Genomic DNA, 15,000 nt, shown 5'->3' on the forward strand with positions numbered 1-15,000 from the left:
GGTGGTCCTGTAGTGAACCTTCAAGGCTACAGGCTTTCAATTTCACTTTTACTAATGATCGTTTTAGTGGGAACATAACGTAATCCTGTTATGGGGAATAATTGTACGAATTTTGCTTATTCATTTAAGAGATGGATTTTTCTTTTTTGCGTTGTTTTTACATTATCATTTATCTATTTATTCATGCTCACTTCCAACCTGCTGTCACTCTCTCCCCTTGTACATCTCATCACCTTACTTTTGCCCACATTTATCTTCAGCTTCCTTCTTTCACACACCTTCTCAAACTCTGTCACTAACTTCCTCAATCCCTCCTCTGATCCTGCTACAAGCGCAGTGTCGTCAGCAAACAACAACTGGCTTATTTCCCACCTTTCTCCATTTTCTTTAACCATCTCCAACCCCTGACCCACTGCCCTTGCATTCACCTCTCGCACCACCCCATCCATGTATAGATTGAACAGCCAGTGCGACATAACACATCCCTGACGAAGTTCCACCTTTACCTCAAACCATTCACTCTCCATTTCTAATCCTAACACAAGCTCTACTACTCTCATAAAAACTCTTGACTGCTCTTAACAGCTTTCCTCTTATCCCATATATCTGCAGTACCTTCCACAGTGCCTTCCTGTCTACCCTGTCGAAAGCCTTTTCCAGATCATAAAAGCCCAAAAAATATCCTTACCTTTTCCTATAGTTTTCTCACATATCTGTCTTGCCACAAAAATCTGATCTACACAACCTCTACCTGTCCTAAAACCTCACTGTTCCTCATCAATTACTCCATCTGTTCCTCTCCTAATTCTCTCAATCAAGACCCTCCCATAAGTCTTCCCAACTACACTCAACAAACTGATCCCTCTGCAACTACTACACTCACACTTGTCCCCCTTCCCCTTGTAAAATGGAACTATACAGGCACTCCTCCAGTCCTCCGGCACTCTACCCTCTCTTAAACAAACATTAAATAGCCTCACCAGCCAGTCCAGCATAACTGTACCTCCTTTCTTCAGACATTCTGCATGGCATCCATCCAACCCAGGTGCCTTACCTGCTTTCATCATCTTAACAGCTTCTTTCACTTCATCTTTCCCTATTTCTCCTCCATTTTCCTCCCTCATCATGGTCATTTTGTTAGCGCTTCCCACTGCAATTACCTTTCCCTCCCTATCCTCCCTCACCTTTAGCAACTCCCTAAAATACTCTGTCCACCTTCCTCTCACTGCCTTCTCTTCCATTATCATCTCTCCATCTGCACCTTTTACCACCTTTTTCAAAATTTTCTGTCATACTCTTTCCCCATTTCACATCTGCTCTCCACTTTGCTTCCTTTATCTTATGCTTAACTCCCCTTCTCTTTACTTTGTACTTCTCATACGATTCCCTCGTCCTAATTTGTAGCCAATCTATGAATGCCTGCTTCTCTTCTACGCCCTTCTTTGCTTCATCATTCCACCATTGACTACCCTCCTTGTTCCACACACCATCTTTGCACACCTTATGACTCCCTCCTTCAACCATCCCCATTCCTCCTCCACTCCTAGTTCTACTCTATCCTTTACTCCCTCCCACTCCTCTCTCAGCTTCTTCTTATACTCATTCTCCTTTTCGTTCTCATTTAAGCAGTTCACTTTAAGTACCTCCCTACCTTCTGCCCTTTTCCTCTTTCTCCACCTATTCTCCACTCTCAATTTACCTTCCACCAGAAAATAATCTGGTATTCTCTCACTCTCTCCCTTTAGAACATGTACATCCTTAGCTCTTCCTACCATACTCCTGGTCACCACTATATAGTCCATTAACGCTCTATCTACCACCCTTCCATCCACCACCCTCTCCCACGTGTACTTATGCTTGACTTTCTTCCTAAACACTGTATTTGCTAGCATTAACTCTCTTTCAAGACACATCTCCACCATCAATTCTCCACTACGATTTTTACCAGGAACTCCATACTTCCCAATCACTCCGTCTATTGGTTTGTTTTCTACCCTAGCATTTAGGTCTCCCAATACAAATACAATGACATTTCTCCCTAATCCCTCTGTGCACTCATTTATATCTACCCAAAAAGCCTCCCTTTCCTCTACGCTCTTCTCACTACCAGGCCCATTTGCATTTACAAAAACCCATATCTCCCTTCCCAGCTTCACCCTCATCCACATCAACCTTGATGAAACCTCCTTCCACTCCACTACACGCTTACTTATCTCTTCACTTAATAGTACAGCCACCCCTTCTCTCCCTCGTCCCCTCTTCACTCCTGAGTACCTCCCAGCTACACTCCCAAACTCACACTCGCTCTTCCCTTTCATTTTAGTTTCACTCAAAACCAGCACATCCATCTTTCTTCTCACAAACATACTGCCTATCTCTTCCCTTTTAGTCTCATCTGTACCACATTCACGCACATTAAAAGACCCAAACCTTAGGGTACTGGTTGGAAAACTCCCAGACACTCTTATGCCTTTACTTTTTTCAGGAATGTCCCCTTTGGGGCTACAGGTTGTAGGACTCCTAATCCCATCCCCCGTCCCTTTTTTGTCGCCTCTTACGACTCAAGTGGAAAGACTTGGTAGTAGCATTCTCTTCCCCCACCACAGGATAGGCGAAAAATGTAAATGAATATTCAGAGAAATGGTACAGGACAGTAACAACGGGTTGAGGAACAGCATAACGGAGAGACAGTAGTAGTATAAAATTGTCATCATTTCCCTATGAACAGAATTTTCCTCTATCACAGACAAAATGATGTGTGGCTCTGGTCCGTAGGGGCGCCCCATATAGACCCTAAAGTATCAACTGCATGCTACTCTGCCACAATAACATGCAGCCAATACCCTATTAGTTAAAGAATCAAAATTAGGCCTGTCTTACAACGATACATGAAATAATTATTGGAACTATGGTTTCTATAATGATTTCGTTCTAGCTGATGCTAGACAATCTTATTCAATCCTAGAAAACCACTCTCGTTCTCAGAGAAATCAGGATACCTCTCTATCTTTCAGACACAAACATTAATTTATTTGCGTTTGGTTGGTGACCGGGAGGAATTGAAACAAAATTCCCTAAATTACAATATGGTTACCTTGAACTACATGAACACGCATATAGAAAAACTCATAATTACAGGATATCCTTTCCAATGTGCAAGTATGCCTATTGTGTATTTTTTATAGTCTACATCAATTGTAAGATCTATCTTCCTCTGTACATAGACTAAGGTGCATACATCTCCAGCTGTCTTCGTTATTGTGAGCTTATTGAAAGTGTGGTACAGTGTCTTTATTTCTGGCTGTCGCCAGGAGATTTTACGTACATGCGTATCACTTCAGTCATGACGGGGATGCCTTCCTGAATCAGCCTCTACCGCACCGGCTGAAACTTCTGGTTATCGCCGTCATTTTCCTTACCGAAAGGGGTATCACATGCAGTTGAATAAAACAACCTGGCGGTGACCAGAAAAAAAAACATACAATTACCGCAGGTCTCTTCGGAAAGAAATTGTTGTCCGTATTGTACGAGTGTGGGACTTTTTCCTGTTACCAATTTGTGGTAGTAGAAGGAAGAGTGCAGTAGCCAGTTGTCAGATATCTTTATGTGAGAAGGTAAAGTAATAACAGTCCACGTTAGTAGAGAGAAGTCTTGGGCCCAGTCTGGAGACTACGGTGATATTTAAAAAATATATATTTCCCTTCCAAGGATTTATACAAGAAAGATTTATATAAGGATTTTTTTTTTTTTTTTTTTTTTTTTTTTTTTTTTACCACCGTAAGATTCTTTCGGTGGTATTTTTTTTCCTTTCCAAGGATTTATATAAGATTTACATAAAGAAAGAATTTTTTTTAAGAATACCACCGTATGATTTTTTCGGTGGTATTCTTAAAAAATCTTCTTCCCCTTCCAAGGATTTATATAAGACTTATACAAGGAAAGATTTATATAAGGAAAGATTTTTTTAAGAATACCACCGTATGATTCTTTCGGTGGTATTTTTAAACAATTTTCTTTCCCTTCCAAGGATTTATATAAGATTTATATAAGGAAAGAATTTTTTTAAGAATACCACCGTAAAATTCTTTATGTGGTATTTTTGAAAAAATCTTTCCCTTCCAAGGATTTATATGAGATTTATATAAGTAAAGATTTATATAAGATTTGTTTTATCTTTTAAGAATACCACCGTAAGATTCTTTAGGCGGTATTCATAAAAAAAATCCCTTCTAAGGATTTATATAAGATTTATATCAGGAAAGATTTATATAAGGAAAGATTTTTTTTATGAATACCACCGTGTCAGCTCCTTAGGGCTCCACTTCCGGAAAAGGCGGAGGAGATGATTCACAGGACCATCACTTACAGGTACTCATCGTTATTCCCTAGAAATAACAATATTGCCAAAAAAGTACCTGGAAATCTTATCATCCCTGCGATAATACAAAAATAGAAAAATAGATGAATAGATAAATGAATAGATAAATAAGTAAATAAATAAACAAATAGATAAATAAGTATATGAATACATATGTATATATATATATATAAATGAACGAGTAAATCAATATATGAATAAATAAATCAATCAATAACTAATCAATAGATAAATATTGAAATATAAGAAATACAATAAAACAGGAGTGATGTAAGAACGATGTCCTCAATAGAGAATAGGTGAGGGAAACATGCATCATCATCATCATGCAGATTCATAATGAGGCCAAGCGAGGTTATCGCTCTCGTGCAACCTTGATCTTCGTTTCTCTGTCTCTCCCGAGGAGGACTGCACACAAGAACAAGAGCGATCTCGCTAACCCTGGAATCCAACGAACTCATGAGTCATGAAAGAAATAACGTAGAATGGTTCAGCGTTCAATCTTGTTCAAATTTTCCTCGTTCTCTGGAATCGAGTCTTCGCTGTTATTAAGTATCTATAAGTCTTCTGCAAGGGATCGTTATAGACGATGAGTAAGAGTTTATGATGACAGTGAGGCGTTTACATTAGGAGGCGAATAGCTGTGTCACAGAGCCATATAGAATAAACGAATTATCAACCCCATCGATAAGGTGGCGTTCTCTATATATTTGGTTCTGGATTTGTGCCATTAAGTCGGATTTTTTTCTTTTTTATGTCTGTGGGAGGGTATGCAGAGGAGTAATAGCTGAAAACATCAAGCCGATTGAAAGAATCAGAGCACGTTTAAAACTGGAGAATCAGTTCAAAGGATTTACGACTTTCACCTCAATTGTGCATAACGTCATTTTGCATTAGAGCGAAGATGATTATCCAGTAATTTTATACCGATCCAGTCCATCCACAGTCCATGTCAACTGATTTCATTTCTTTTTCATCTCTGTATGTAAATGAAGAACATAAATTTTCACAATTACCTATTTTCAGGGTGGCAGGAAATAATCCCCCTAAGGAAAATATCCCCCTGGAAAAAAAATCCCCTGGAAAAATACCGCTGGGAAAAAACTGGAAAACACCCCCTGGAAAATCCCCTAGGGGAAAATGGAAAAATCACCCTGGAAACAATCCCTGTAGGAAAATATTCCCCGTAGAAAAAACATCTCCCTAAGGATAGATTGAAGCAATCAAACGTATTGAAGAAAAGAGGTTGTTTAAAACTATTTTTAGAATTTATCAATTATAAAAAAATATGTTTATTAAAGAATTTTAAATATATGGATAATTATGTTCTGAAAAGAAAAAGTCTACATACAGCATGAGGGAAAATATGAAATAACGAAAAGATGTCATAATATTTACCAATGCACATAGTTCAGAATATCTTCACTTCCTTAAAAAGTAAGAATGAAAGTTATTCCTTTTAAGAAGTCTGTAACAAAACGACTTTCCACGTCAGTTGTTATATTCTTTATAAGAACAGCTGCACTATTGTATTCCTTTCTCTGTTGCGTTCGAGGATGACCAACAAGAAATTGAGTTACATGAACTTCTTTCAGAGTATGTTCCTTGTGTATACATTTTATGAAAGAACAAATGCCTGGATGGATACAGCCAACCAGTGATGTAAAACTTCGATGCCACACTTCTACAGCTTTATTCGTTCTTGGCAAATCATCTTGAACCCAGGAAAACATATTCCACATATTGGAATCAAATCTTGGTGGTCTTCTGCATCTCCGAGATGGTTTTCTGAAGTATGCATCTTCAAAATAATTCAAAACATCAGTTGCTACCTCAGGCATAAATTCAGCCTCAGTTACTTTATCTGGGGGGTAAAATGCTAGTAATTAGGGATTAGCTGGGCCTGGCGTGTTGTTTGGACAATTTGCCTCAGCAATTATCAAACTGGCTCCGCCCTTCTGTAGCTATGATTGGTTATTTGCACAAACTGCCTCAGCAAACGTGTAAATAGGGAAGGCGATCTCGTGATGTTCTAAATCAGTGGTTCTTAACCTAGGGTACCTGTACCCCCAAGGGCTAAGAAACCTTGAACTTGGGGGTACGAGACATGATAGCCAGTGCAATGGTACTGTATATTTACAATGAGAAAGCAAAGCAAAGTTTGTATCACTATTCTTTTCATATGTTTGCATTGTATTTATATTGGGTGGAGGTACTACTTTTTTTTTTTTTTTTTTTAGATGTCAGGAGGTACGGGCACTGAGAAAGGTTAAGAAACAGTGACAAGATTATGCACAAGACCTGTGAAACAATCACAACAATCCTACGTAAACGAATCTGACTAAAACTAATAATTATAAGAACTGTGTGCTTGGAGACGAAAGTCGGGATCCAATATAACACCACAGAGGTTGGTAGCCATTTGATATAGCAAAAGCACATAATCTGCACAAAATGTTCCCCAACCAATAAGGGGGACTTTGCGCATAAGAGAAATGTTAGATATACAGCAAGTGATGCAAAATTTAAATTAATTCCATTTATCACACCACTACTCCTAAGTATCATGATACTTATATCTTTATTCTGGGTACCGCAACGTATTCAATTATCTCCATATGATCCTTTCAGTAGTGAAAGAGCTGTAGGTTCTACGTGTTCCATCATTGATACCACAATGGACCACAATGGAAATAAGCTTACATGCTTTTTTGTGTTATCCTCGGCATTTGTAATTGTTATTTCGAACTATGTGTTCTTTTCATTACCTGCACTTCATGTATATTGATTCATTGCCAAATAAAAAAAAATAATAATATTGTTATTATTATTATTATTATTATTATTATTATTATTATTATTATTATTATTATTATTATTATTATTATTATTATTATTATTATTATTATTATTAATCATTATTAATCATTATTATCATTATTATTATTATTAATTATTATCATTAATTATCATTATCATTATTATCATTATTACCATTACTACCATTATTATCATTATTACCATTATTATCATTATTACCATTACTACCATTATCATTATTATTACCATTATTACCAATATTATCATTATTACCATTATTAATTATCATTATCATTTATATTATTTATATCATTATTGTTACTATTGCTATTATCCCCGTCTGGGGTATTGGCTGTATGTTATTGTGGCAAAGTAGCATGCAGTTGAGTACTTTAATGTCTATGTGGGGCGCCCAAACATCATTTTGTCTGTGATTGAGGAAAACTCTGTTCATAGAGAAATGATGACACTTATACTATGACTGTCCCTCCGTTATGCTGTCCCCCAACCCCTTGTTACTATCCTGTACAATTTCTCTGAATATTCATTTCCTTTTTCGCCTACCTACCCGGTGGTGGGGGCAAAAGAATACTGCCGCCAAGTATTTCCACTTGGATCGTAAGAGGCGACAAAAAAGGGACGGGGACTGGGACCAGGCATCCTTCTCCCTGTAGCCCCACAGGGGACATTCCTAAAAAAAGTAAAGGCATAAGAGGGTCTAGGAGTTTTCCAACCAGTACCCTAAGGTTTGGGTCTTTTAATGTGTGTGAATGTGGTACAGATGAGAGTAGAGGGAAGAGATAGGTAGTATGTTTGTGAGAAGAAACACAGGTGTGTTGGCTTTGAGTGAAACTAACTTGAGAGGGAAGGGCAAGTGTAAGTTTGGGAGTGTATGTGGGAGGTTATCAGGAGTGAAGAGAGGGGTGGCTATACAAGTAAGTGAAGAGATAGGTAAACGTGTAGTGGAGTGGAAGGAGGTTTCCTCAAGGATAATGTGGATGAAGGTGAAACTGGGTAAGGAGATGTGGGTTTTTGTAAGTGCATATGGGCCTGGTAGTGAGAAGAGTGTAGAAGAAAGGGAGGCCTTTTGGATAGATTTAAATGAGTGCATAGAGGGATTGGGGAGAAATGTCAATGTAATAGTACTGAGAGACCTTAATGCTATGGTAGAAAATGAACCAATTGGTGGAGTGGTTGGGAAATGTGGAGTTCCAGGAAAGAATCGTAGTGGAGAGTTGATGGTGGAAATGTGTCTAGAGAGTTGATGATAGCGAATACAGTGTTTCGGAAGAAAGTCAAGCATAAGTACACATGGGAGAGGGTGGTGGAGGGAAGGGTGGTACATAGAGCGTTAATGGACTATGTAGTGGTAGATAGGAGTATAATAGGAAGAGTCAAGGATGTACATGTGCTAAGGGGAGAGGGTGGGGGAATATCAGATAATTTTTTGGTGCAAGGTAAGTTGAGAGTGGAGGATAGATGGAGAAAGAGGAAAAGGACAAAAGGTAGGGAGGTGCTTAGAGTAAACTCTTTAAATGAAAAGGAAAAGGAGAAGGAGTACAAGAAGAAGCTGAAGGAGGAGTGGGAGGGAATGAAGGATAGAGTAGAGCTAGGAGTGGAGGAGGAATGGGGATGGTTAAAGAAGGGAGTCACAAAGTGTACACAGATGGTTTGTGGAACAAGAAGGACAGGAAGAAATAGAAGGAAGGATAATGAATGGTGGGATGAGGAAACAAAGAAGGTTGTAGAAGAGAAGAAGTGAGCTTTCACAGATTGGTTACAAAATAGGACGAGGGAGTCATATGAGAGGTACAAAGAAAAGAAAAGTAAAGTACAAGGTAAAGGAGGCAAAGAGGAGAGCAGATGTGAAATGGGGTAAGAGTATGACAGAAAATTTTGAAAGTAATAAAAAGATGTTTTGGGAAGAAATTAAGAGAGGATGAGGAGGCGAATCAAGTAGAGAAGAAAAGCTAAAAGGTGCAAATGGAGAGATGATAATGGAAGAGAAGGCAGTAAGGGGAAGATGGGCAGAATATTTTAGGGAGTTGCTAAATGTGAAGGAGGGTAGGGAGGGAAAGATAGCTGCAGTGAGAAATGCGAAGAAAATTACCGTGATGAGTGAGGAAAATGGAGGAAAAATAAGGAAGGATGAGGTGAAGGCAGTTGTTAAGATGATGAAAGCAGGTAAGGTACCTGGTCTGGATGGATGCCATGAAGAATGTCTAAAAAAAGGAGGTACAGTGATGGTGGACTGGCTGGTGAGGTTATTTAATGTTTGATGGAGAGAGGGTAGAGTGCCGGAGGACTGGAGGAGTGCCTGTATAGTTCCTTTTTACAAGGGAAAAGGGGACAAGTATGAGTGTAGTAGTTTCAGAGGGATTAGCTTGTTAAGTGTAGTTGGGAAGGCTTATGGGAGGATCTTGATTGAGAGAATTAGGAGAGGAACAGAAGGAGTAATTGGTGAGGAACAGTGTGGATTTAGGACGGGTAGAGGTTGTGTAGATCAGATTTTTGTGGTAAGACAGATATGTGAGAAAGCTATAGGAAAGGGGAAGGATATTTTTGGGGCTTTTATGATCTGTAAAAGGCTTAAGACAGGGTAGACAGGAAGGCACTGTGGGAGGTTTTGCGGATATACGGGATAGGAGGAAAGCTTCTAGGAGCTGTCAGGAGTTTTTACGAGAGTAGTAGAGCATGTGTTAGGATTAGAAATGGAGAGAGTGAGTGGTTCTAGGTAAAGGTGGGACTTCGTCAGGGATGCGTTATGTCTCCCTGGCTGTTCAATTTATACATGGATGGGGTGGTGCGAGAGGTAAATGCAAGGGTGGTGGGTCAGGAATTGGAGATGGTTAAAGAAAATGGAGAAAAGTGGGAGATGAGCCAGCTGTTGTTTGCGGACGACACTGCGCTTGTGGCAGGATCGGAGGAGGGATTGAGGAAGTTGGTAAAAGAGTTTGGGACAGTGTGTGATAGAAGATAGCTGAAGATAAATGTGGGTAAAAGTAAGGTGATGAGATGTACAAGAGGTGAAAGTGGTAGCAGACTGGAAGTGAGCATTAACGGAGAGCGACTGGAGGAAGTGGATAGTTTTAGATGCTTGGGTGCAAATGTGGCAGGAAAAGGTGGAGTGAAGGTGGAGGTAGAATGTAGATTGAGAGAAGCGAGTAAATGCCTTGGTGGATTAAAAAGTGTAATGAGGAAGAGACATTTGGGAATGGATGCTAAGAGGAGACTGTATGAAGGAGTGATTGTGCCAACAGCACTGTTGGGGCAGAAACATGGAACATAAGAGAGGAAGAGAGGAGTTTGAATGTGTTTGAGATGAGGTGTCTGAGAAGTATGATAGGGGTTACTAGGCTAAAGTGAGAAATGAGGAGATGAGGAGAACAGGGGTGGAAAGGGAGCTGGGAGATAGGGTTGATAAAAGAGTATTAGGATGGTTTGGACACATGGAAAGAATGAGTAAAGAAAGACTAGTAAAAGAGGTATGGAAGGCATATGTGGAGGGAGTGAACATGAGGGGACGTCCTAGGATGATATGGATGGATGGGATGAAGGGGGCTTTGGGGAAGAGGGGAATATCTGTTGAGGAAGGACGGGAGAGGACAGAAGACAGGGGTGAATGGAGAATGGATGTATATGGATGATGTTGTGATGCATGAGATGGAATGGGCGGGGGAATGGGGGGTGAGGTAGTATGTGTGAGCAAAATTTGACACAGCCCAAAGGGATTTCTCCCCGTCTTCTCCTTTTATGCATGGGGAGACGGAGAGGAGGGGTCGCTGATTTAATGAAGCGGCCTTGCTGTGGATGTGCTGTGTCTTGCGACACTGCCTCTGACCCAGGGCAGTGGACAAGGTGCAGGGATGACCCGTCATCCAGGAGGTGCTAAGATAAGAGGGAAGGTGGAGGGGAGTGGAGTATATTTAGGGATGGAATGGGTGGGAATTATTTTATGCCTTTTTCTTTTTGGCTACCTCCCTTAAAAGGGGGAAAAAGCGTTGGTATATGTATGTATTGTTTTTATTATCATCATCATCATCATCATCATCATCATCATCATCATCATCATTATCATTATCATTATCACTATTATTATTATTATTATTATTATTATTATTATTATTATTATTATTATTATTATTATTATTATTATTATTATTATTATTATTATTATTATTATTATTATTATTATTATCTCATTTTGTCTATGATAGAGGAAAACTCTGTTCATAGAGAAATGATGACACTTTTATACTACGACTGTCCCTCCGTTATGCTGTCCCCCAACCCCTTGTTGCTGTCCTGTACCATTTCTCTGAGTATTCTTTTTCTGCTGTGGGGGAATTCCCTGTGGTGGGGGAAAAGAATACTGCCACCAAGTATTCCCACTTGGATCGTTATAGGCGACAAAAAAGGGACGGGGATTGGGACTAGGCATCCTTCTCCTTGTAGCCCCACAGGGGACATTCCTAAACAAAAAAGAGAAGGCATAAGAGGGTCTGGGAGTTTTCGGACCAGCACCCTAAGGTTTGGGTCTTTTAATGTGCGTGGTTGTGGTATAGATGAGAGTAAAAGGGAAGAGATAGGTAGTATGTTTGTGAGAAGAAAGATGGATGTGTTGGCTTTGAGTGAAACTAAAATGAAAGGGAAGGGTGAGTGTAAGTTTGGGAGTATAATTGGTAGGTTATCAGGAGTGAAGAGAGGGCGAGGGAGGGAAGGGGTGGCTATTCTAGTAAGTGAAGAGATAGGTAAACGGGTAGTGGAGTGGAAGGAGGTTTCCTCAAGGATAATGTGGATGAAGGTGAAACTGGGAAAGGAGATGTGGGTCTTTGTAAGTGCATATGGGCCTGGCAGTGAGAAGAGTGTAGAAGAAAGGGAGGCCTTTTGGATAGATTTAAATGAGTGCATAGAGGATTTAAGAAGAAATATCAATGTAATAGTACTGGGAGACCTTAATACTAGGGTAGGAAATGGTCTAATCGATGGAGTGGTTAGGAAATGTGGAGTTCCAGGAAAGAATCGTAGTGGAGAGTTGATGGTGGAAATGTGTCTAGAAAGAGAGTTGATGATAGCGAATACAGTGTTTCGGAAGAAAGTCAAGCATAAGTACACATGGGAGAGGGTGGTGGAGGGAAGGGTGGTAGATGGAGCGCTAATGGATTTTGTAGTGGTAAATAGGATTATGATAGGAAGAGTCAAGGATGTACATGTGCTAAGGGGAGAGGGTGGGGGAATATCAGATAATTTTTTGGTGCAAGGTAAGTTGAGAGTGGAGGATAGATGGAGAAAGAGGAAAAGGACAAAAGGTAGGGAGGTGCTTAGAGTGAATTCTTTGAATGAAAAGGGAAAGGAGAAGGAGTACGAAAAGAAGCTGAAGAAGGAGTGGGAGGGAGTAAAGGATAGAGTGGAGCTGGGTGTGGAGGAGGAATGGGGATGGTTCAAGGAGGGAGTCATAAAATGTGCAAGGATGGTGTGTGGAACAAGAAGGACAGGGGGAAATAGAAGAAAAGGTAGTGAATGGTGGGATGAGGAAACAAAGAAGGTTGTAGAAGAGAAGTGAGCTTTCACAGATTGGTTACAAAATAGGACGAGGGAGTCATATGAGAGGTACAAAGAAAAGAAAAGAGAAGTAAAGCAAAAGGTAAAGGAGGCAAAGAGGAGAGCAGATGTGAAATGGGGTAAGAGTATGTCAGAAAATTTTGAAAGTAATAAAAAGATGTTTTGGAAAAAAGTTAAGAGAGGAAGAGGAGGCGAATCAAGTAGAGAAGAAAAGGTAAAAGGTGCAGATGGAGAGATGATAATGGAAGAGAAGGCAGTAAGGGGAAGATGGGCAGAATATTTTAGGGAGTTGCTAAATGTGAAGGAGGGTAGGGAGGGAAAGATAGCTGCAGTGGGAAATGCGAAGAAAATGAGCGTGATGAGTGAGGAAAATGGAGGAGAAATAAGGAAGGATGAGGTGAAGGCAGTTGTTAAGATGATGAAAGCAGGTAAGGCACCTGGTCTGGATGGATGCCATGAGGAATGTCTAAAAAAAAGGAGATACAGTGATGGTGGACTGGCTGGTGAGGTTATTTAATGTTTGATGGAGAGAGGGTAGAGTGCCGGAGGACTGGAGGAGTGCCTGTATAGTTCCTTTTTACAAGGGAAAAGGGGACAAGTGTGAATATAGTAGTTTCAGATGGATTAGCTTGTTAAGTGCAGTTGGGAAGGCTTATGGGAGGATCTTGATTGAGAGAATTAGGAGAGGAACAGAAGGAGTAATTGGTGAGGAACAGTGTGGATTTAGGACAGGTAGAGGTTGTGTAGATCAGATTTTTGTGGTAAGACAGATATGTGAGAAAGCTATAGGAAAGAGGAAGGATGTTTTTTGGGCTTTTATGGATCTGGAAAAGGCTTATGATAGGGTAGACAGAAAGGCACTGTGGGAGGTTATGCAGATATACGGGATAGGAGGAAAGCTTCTGGGAGCTGTCAAGAGTTTTTATGAGAGTAGTAGAGCCTGTGTCAGGATTGGAAATGCAGAGAGTGAGTGGTTCGAGGTAAAGGTGGGACTTCGTCAGGGATGCGTTATGTCGCCCTGGCTGTTCAACTTATATATGGATGGGGTAGTGCGAGATGTAAATGCAAGGGTAGTGGGCAAGGGATTGGAGATGGTTAAAGAAAATGGAGAAAAGTGGGAGATGAGCCAGCTGTTGTTTGCGGACGACACTGCACTTGTGGCAGGATCGGAGGAGGGATTGAGGAAGTTGGTAAAAGAGTTTGGGAGAGTATGTGATAGAAGAAAGCTGAAGATAAATGTGGGTAAAAGTAAGGTGATGAGATGTACAAGAGGTGAAAGTGGCAGTAGACTGGAAGTGAGCATTAAGGGAGAGCGACTGGAGGAAGTGGATAGTTTTAGATACTTGGGTGCAAATGTGGCAGGAAAAGGTGGAGTGAAGGTGGAGGTAGAATGTAGATTGAGAGAAGCGAGTAAATGCCTTGGTGGATTAAAAAGTGTAATGAGGAATAGACATTTGGGAATGGATGCTAAGAGGAGACTGTATGAAGGAGTGATTGTGCCAACAGCACTGTATGGGGCAGAAACATGGAACATAAGAGAAGAAGAGAGAAGGAGTTTGAATGTGTTTGAGATGAGGTGTCTGAGAAGTATGATAGGGGTTACTAGGCTAGATAGAGTGAGAAATGAGGAGGTGAGGAGGAGAACAGGGGTGGAAAAGGAGCTGGGAGATAGGGTTGATGAAAGAATATTAGGATGGTTTGGACACATGGAAAGAATGAGTAAAGAAAGACTAGTAAAAGAGGTATGGAAGGCAGATGTGGAGGGAGTGAACATGAGGGGACGTCCTAGGATGATATGGATGGATGGGGTGAAGGGGGCTTTGGGGAAGAGGGGAATGTCTGTTGAGGAAGGACGGGAGAGGACAGAAGACAGGGGTGAATGGAGAGTGGTTGTATATGGAGGATGTTGTGATTGCATGAGGTGGAATGGGCGGGGGGATGGGGGGTGAGGTAGTATGTGTGAGCAAAATTTGACGCAGCCCGAAGGGATTTCTCCCCGTCCTCGCCTTTTATGCAATGGGGGGACGGAGAGGGGGGGTCGCCGATTTAATGAAGCGGCCTTGCTGTGGATGTGCTGTGTCTTGCGACACTGCCTCTGACCCAGGGAAGTGGACAAGGTGCAGGGATGACCCGTCATCCAGGAGGTGCTCAGATAAGAGGGAGGGTGGAGCGGTGTGGAGTGTATTCAGGGATGGAATGGGTGGAAATAATTTTATGCCTTTCCCTTTTTGGCTACCTCC

Source organism: Oratosquilla oratoria, chromosome 39 (assembly GCF_046742065.1).
Source record: "Oratosquilla oratoria isolate Oo_2021 chromosome 39, ASM4674206v1, whole genome shotgun sequence".
In the NCBI taxonomy this organism is placed as follows: domain Eukaryota; kingdom Metazoa; phylum Arthropoda; class Malacostraca; order Stomatopoda; family Squillidae; genus Oratosquilla; species Oratosquilla oratoria.